Source organism: Salvelinus fontinalis, chromosome 37, assembly GCF_029448725.1.
Source record: "Salvelinus fontinalis isolate EN_2023a chromosome 37, ASM2944872v1, whole genome shotgun sequence".
NCBI lineage: Eukaryota > Metazoa > Chordata > Actinopteri > Salmoniformes > Salmonidae > Salvelinus > Salvelinus fontinalis.
This window is the reverse complement of record NC_074701.1, coordinates 8,432,015-8,437,828: the sequence shown is the minus strand read 5'-3', so window position 1 is coordinate 8,437,828 and position 5,814 is coordinate 8,432,015. Positions and strand designations below refer to the sequence as shown.

The 5,814-nt window shown below is 42.2% G+C and overlaps 1 protein-coding gene across 1 annotated transcript in view; it reads right to left on the bottom strand.

Annotated features, from left to right (window-relative positions):
• Window positions 1–5,565: 5,565 nt before the first annotated feature.
• lrrc18a (leucine rich repeat containing 18a) overlaps window positions 5,566–5,814 on the bottom strand; it is a 4,133-nt gene continuing 3,884 nt past the window's right edge. The window contains exon 3 of the mRNA XM_055901672.1: window positions 5,566–5,814. This exon is cut by the window's right edge and continues 657 nt beyond it. The gene's annotated coding sequence lies outside the window, so the exon portion shown is untranslated.

The window sequence follows — 5,814 nt, the reverse complement described above, 5'->3', positions numbered from 1 at the left end:
CCCATATGAAGGAGATGTTTGAGAACCTGAGCGAGACCCACACACACGTACTGGGAGATGTTTTTGTGCCCGGCTTCATCAATGAGTTCATCGACGACGTCGTCCCCACAGTGACCGTACGTACATATCCCAACCAGAAGCCATGGACTACAGGGAACATCCGTAAAGCATACATGAGAGCACCAGCTGTTCTGGACGACTGTGTGATCATGCTCTCCGTAGCCGACGTGAGCAAGACCTTTAAACAGGTCAACATCCACAAAGCCCCGTGGCCAGACAGATTACCAGGACGTGTACTCAAAGCATGCACGGACAATTAATCAAATGGCCACCCCTTTGTATTTACACTGTTGCTACTCTCTGTTTATTATCTATGCATAGTCAGTTTACAAATTACCTCGACTAACCTTTACCCCCCACATTGACTCTGTACCGGTACCTCCTATATATAGCCTCGTTATTTTTATGTCATTTTCTTGTGTTACTTTTTACTTTTGTATTTTATTAACTCTATTTCTTGTGCTGCATTGTTGGTTAAAGGCTTGTAAGTAATTAGGTCTATTCAGCGCATGTGACAAATAACATTTGATTTGATATAGAATTTACTTCAATTCCACAGCAAACAAGCCTTTTTATGCTCTTTTTACGTTCCCAGAGCATAATTATACATTCCTATCACTTTCCACAAGCATCATTTTACGTTCCTCTTATAGTTCCGCAACAGCATTATGACATACCTCTTATGGTTCCTCAACATAATTTTGACATTCCTCTTATGTTCCCCCCCAATGTTATTTTTAAACTCCTCTCCCTCCCTCTCTCTACTGTCGCTGTGTGTGTGTGTGTGTGTGTGTGTTTGTGTGTGTGTGTGTGTGTGTGTGTGTGTGTGTGTGTGTGTGTGTGTGTGTGTGTGTGTGTGTGTGTGTGTGTGTGTGTGTGTGTGTGTGTGTGGTGGAGGAAGAGCTGCTAAGGGAGAGGGGTATGTTCGGCCCGGGGCCGGGGTTGCTGACACTAGGCTGGGTGTCCAGCATACAGCCATTCTGTATCTGTCTCTCTTTGTCTTTCTCTCTCTCCTTAAGGTTTTACATTGCTACATAATTAATAAACAAAGTTACAATGATTTACTTTAGAAATTTCTACTTGAATCTGTACCAATCATCTTTCACTATACCTGGTGTCATCCTGGCATGTGAACACTGGGGAGTGGTGGAAAAAGTAGCCAATTATCATACTTAAGTAAAGATAAATTAGTAGAAAATGACTCAATAAAAGTGAAAGTCACCCAGTAAAAACTACTTGAGTAAGAGTATACAAGTATTTGGTTTTAAATATACTTAAATATCAAAAGTAAAAGTATACATTACCGTTCAAAAGTTTGGGTTCACATAGAAATGTCCTTGTTTTTGAAAGAAAATAATTTTGGGCAGATTTTTTATGGAATATCTACACAACAACCATCGCTTCATTAAACAGTACCCACAAAACACCAGTCTCAACGTCAACAGTGAAGAGGCAACTCCGGGATGATGGCTTTCTAGGCAGAGTTGCAAAGAAAAAGCCATATCTCAGACTGGCCAATAAAAATGATTAAGATGGGCAATGGAACACAGACACTGGACAGAGGAACTCTGCCTAGAAGGCCAGCATTTTGGAGTCGCCTCTTCACTGTTGATGTTTGAGACTGGTGTTTTGCGGGTACTATTTAAAGAAGCTGCCAGTTGAGGACTTGTGAGGCGTTTGTTTCTCAAACTATACACTCTAATGTACTCTTGCTCAGTTGTGCACCGGGGCCTCCTACTCCTCTTTCTATTCTGGTTAGAGCCAGTTTGCGCTGTTCTGTGAAGGGAGTCGTATACAGCATTGTACGAGATCTTCAGTTTCTTGGCAATTTCTTGCATAGAATAGCCTTCATTTCTCAGAACAAGAATGGACTGACGAGTTTCCGAAGAAAGTTAATTGTTTCCGGCCATTAATTGTTTCTGGGCATTTTGAGCCTGTAATCGAACCCAATAATGCTGATGCTCCAGATACTCAGCTAGTCTAAAGAAAGCAAGTTTTATTGCTTTTTTAATAAGCACAACAGTTTTCAGCTGCGCTAACACAATTGCAAAAGGGTTTTCTAATGATCAATTAGCCTTTTAAAATGATCAACTTGGATTAGCTAACACAACGTGCCATTGGAACACAGGAGTGACGGTTGCTGATAATGGGCCTCTGTACGCCTATGTAAATATTCCATAAAAAATCTGCCGTTTCCAGCAACAAAATGAATTTACAACGTCTACACTGTGTTTCTGATCAATTTGATGTTATTTTAATGGACAAACGTGCTTTTCTTTCAAAAACAAGAACATTTCTAAGTGACCGCAAACTTTTGAACGGCGGTGTACATCTTTTCACAATCCTTATATTATGCAAACCAGACGGCATAGTTTTCTTGTTTTAAAATGTATTTATGGATAGCCAGGGACACACTTCAACACTCAGACATCATTTACAAACAAAGCATTTGTGTTGAGTGAGTCCGCCAGATCAGAGGCGGTACTAGAGATGACCAGGGATGTTCTCTTAATAAGTGCGGGAGTTGGACCATTTTCCTGTCCTGCTAAGCATTCGAAATGACCAGGGATGTTCTCTTAATAAGTGCGGGAGTTGGACCATTTTCCTGTCCTGCTAAGCATTCGAAATGTAACAAGTACTTTTGAGTTTCAAGGAAAATGTATGGAGTAAAAAGTTAATATTTTCTTTAGGAATTTTCTTTTGGTATTGAAGTAAAAGTCAAAGTTGTCAAAAATATAAATATTAAAGTAAAGTACAGATACCCCAAAAAACTACTTAAGTAGTACTTTAAAGTATTTGTACTTAAGTACTTTACACCACTGACAATGGGGGACCAAATTCACAAAGCATCTTGGAGTAGGAGTGCTGATCTAGGATCAGTTTTGCCATTGATATCATAATGAATCAGAGGGGGGACCTGATCCTAGATCTGCTTTATGAATACAGGCCCAGATAAATGAACTAGTGCCCCGTTGAAACCAGTTGTTATATGAGTGTAATGGTTGTTCTGTGTATTTGTGAGAAATGTTCTGCCTTCGGAGATCAGAAGGAGGACAGAGACTGACTCAGGTAAGACCACAGACACATACCTCACATAATAGAATAGAATCGAACCCAGGTTCCTGGCGTTGCAAGGGCCATGTTTTACCAACTGAGTGCCTGTGCCCGCACTCATGTGTCTGTGTGTTCCAGAGCTGAGGATCCTGTGTGAGTCAGGTACAGAGGCAGGGGAGGAAGAGGAGGAGGGACTGTGAGCGCCTAACCCTTTTTCACCTTCCTAACTGAGACTACTACCCCTCTCACTGAGCCAAGCCTCCCAAGCCCACAACCCCTGAATGTGTGTTTGTATGTATCAGGTTGTATACTGGTTGTACATGGAAGGTTTGATCATGTATTTTTTCAACCATCCAGATGATATACTATGGGATTCCAATACCTCACCGCTGCTGTCAGAATCTCATCTGTTATAGTTTGCGAAATGTGTGTGTGTACGGTGTGTTTGTATGGTGTGTGTGCGTACAGTGTGTGAGTCAGTGGTAACTGTGTTATTAACAGGGCCGTTTAAGCTCAGACAACCAGCAGAGTGTTTTAATAATGTTTCTGACAGAAGAATTAATAAAAACAGTAGGAGGTTGTATCAGCTGTCTCCCAGCTAGTTGGCATGTGTGCGTGTGTCCTGCTGAGCTGTTGTCAGATAACCAGGCCTTTTCACGCTTATTAATCCAGGAGCACTGTCCTCAGAGCCCCCACACACACAATCTCCAGCATGATTAGACTTCCACCGCCGATAGTGTGATTATGATGGTAATGTGTGTGGGGAGAAATCAATGGTATGACATTAGCCTCTCAGTCAATAAGAATCCTCCTCTCTTCCACTCATCCACCTCTCCTCTTCTCTTACATTTTCCTCTCGTCCTCTCCTCAGTTCACCTGATTTCCTCCTTTCTCTTCCTCCTCTGCCTCCATGAGTTGAATCACATCCGCCTGATAATTCATAGTCGCTTTAGTTATTATATGTCTCTGTAGGTTCTAGGCATATTATTGTGGGTTGTTTGCTCTGTTGCCAATACGTATACATTTTTTCCCTACATCTATCACACTGTGTGTGTGTGTGTGTGTGTGTGTGTGTGTGTGTGTGTGTGTGTGTGTGTGTGTGTGTGTGTGTGTGTGTGTGTGTGTGTGTGTGTGCATGCACGCTTGTGTTTGTTCAGACGAGTGGCTCTGGCTCTGATCACTTAGCAGGTTTCCTATTGTGTGTGTGGCATTGATTAATTTCCCTAATAATCATCAGGCCCCTTTCTCTCCCAGTATGTGCAATTTGATTAGTAATCATTGTGAGGGGCTTGTGGGTGAGTTGGGGCCCCATATGTTTTTTGGGTGGTGGGTCCCAGGGGGCAGAGAAAGGGAGAGAGACAGTAAGGGGGCCAGGTGCGCGCACACACACACACACACACACACACACACACACACACACACACACACACACACACACACACACACACACACACACACACACACACACACACACACACACACACACACACACACACACACACACACACAGAGTGGGAAATGAGGGGGGGACAATAGAATTAGTCACACATAATCACAATCGTAGCCATGACGGGCTTCAGAGTCACACATAATACAAGCTTCGGGGTCCATTCACGCTCCGAGTCTAGCTGGAGCATCGCCATCTTGGCCAGTCTCTATCTTATCCGATCAATCAATGTTAATAATCTCAATAATGAAGTGGCGACTGTGTCATTTTAATCATGATGAAGACGTGTGATTAAAATGATCAATCAAGTGCACCCTGAAATGGTGATGTCTTTACATCCCATGAGAGTACAAGGGTAGACATGGACTGGGTGTCATGGTTTGCATATTAGTTGGTGAAATTTTTACAATGGATACATTGCAAATTAATGCATAACTATTTCTTTAAAATTGTTATACATTCATGTAAAGGGTTCAAATTCAAGTTGTGTAGTACAATTAATATGTTCAATATTTATAGCCTACTTTGAAGTACCCTGTCATGTCCTCCGATGATGATGCAACACTGACTCTCTGTGTCCTCTCTCTTCCAGGTTAAAGCTAGTGTGTGTGTGGTGGTGATCAGTGGCCTGTCTGTAACAGAGGGGCTACTGTTGTTTGGGAGAGACAGTCTGTACGTGTGTGAGCTCTTTGCCGTTTGCCGCAGGAAACCAGAGCGAGAGAGAGAGAGAGAGATTTCCCTCTCTTTCTACCTCACCTCCTCGTTATTTCTTCCCCTTTTATCTCTCTCTTTCTCCCGTCCTACTCTCTCGACACACGTTGTTCAGTGGTGCCAGCGTTGAGGTGACGTTAGAGGGATTGCCGAGGTCATAACTCATGTCAGGTGAATGTGGGCACGTACATGTACACAACAGGTAGATAATGTATGTAGTAGAAACAGAGAGAACACACTGCACATTTTCAAGACATTCTTTATTTCAACATTTTACAACATAAAGACTGAAGCCAACCTTTCTTAATGGCCTGTGGAATCATTGTTTCACAGGCAAAATCACAAATACCGTAAATTCAGCTGATGTTCATTGTCGACCTTCACAAACAGTGACACAGTGCCAGGTGACGTACATTGATATGACCTGACTTCAATAGAAAAGTATATTCATTAGAAAATGACAATGGCAACATGTTGTCCATTTTGTTGGTTTGAGCACTGTCCATTTGGATCAATCGTCACATCATAGAACTGTGCTCAAT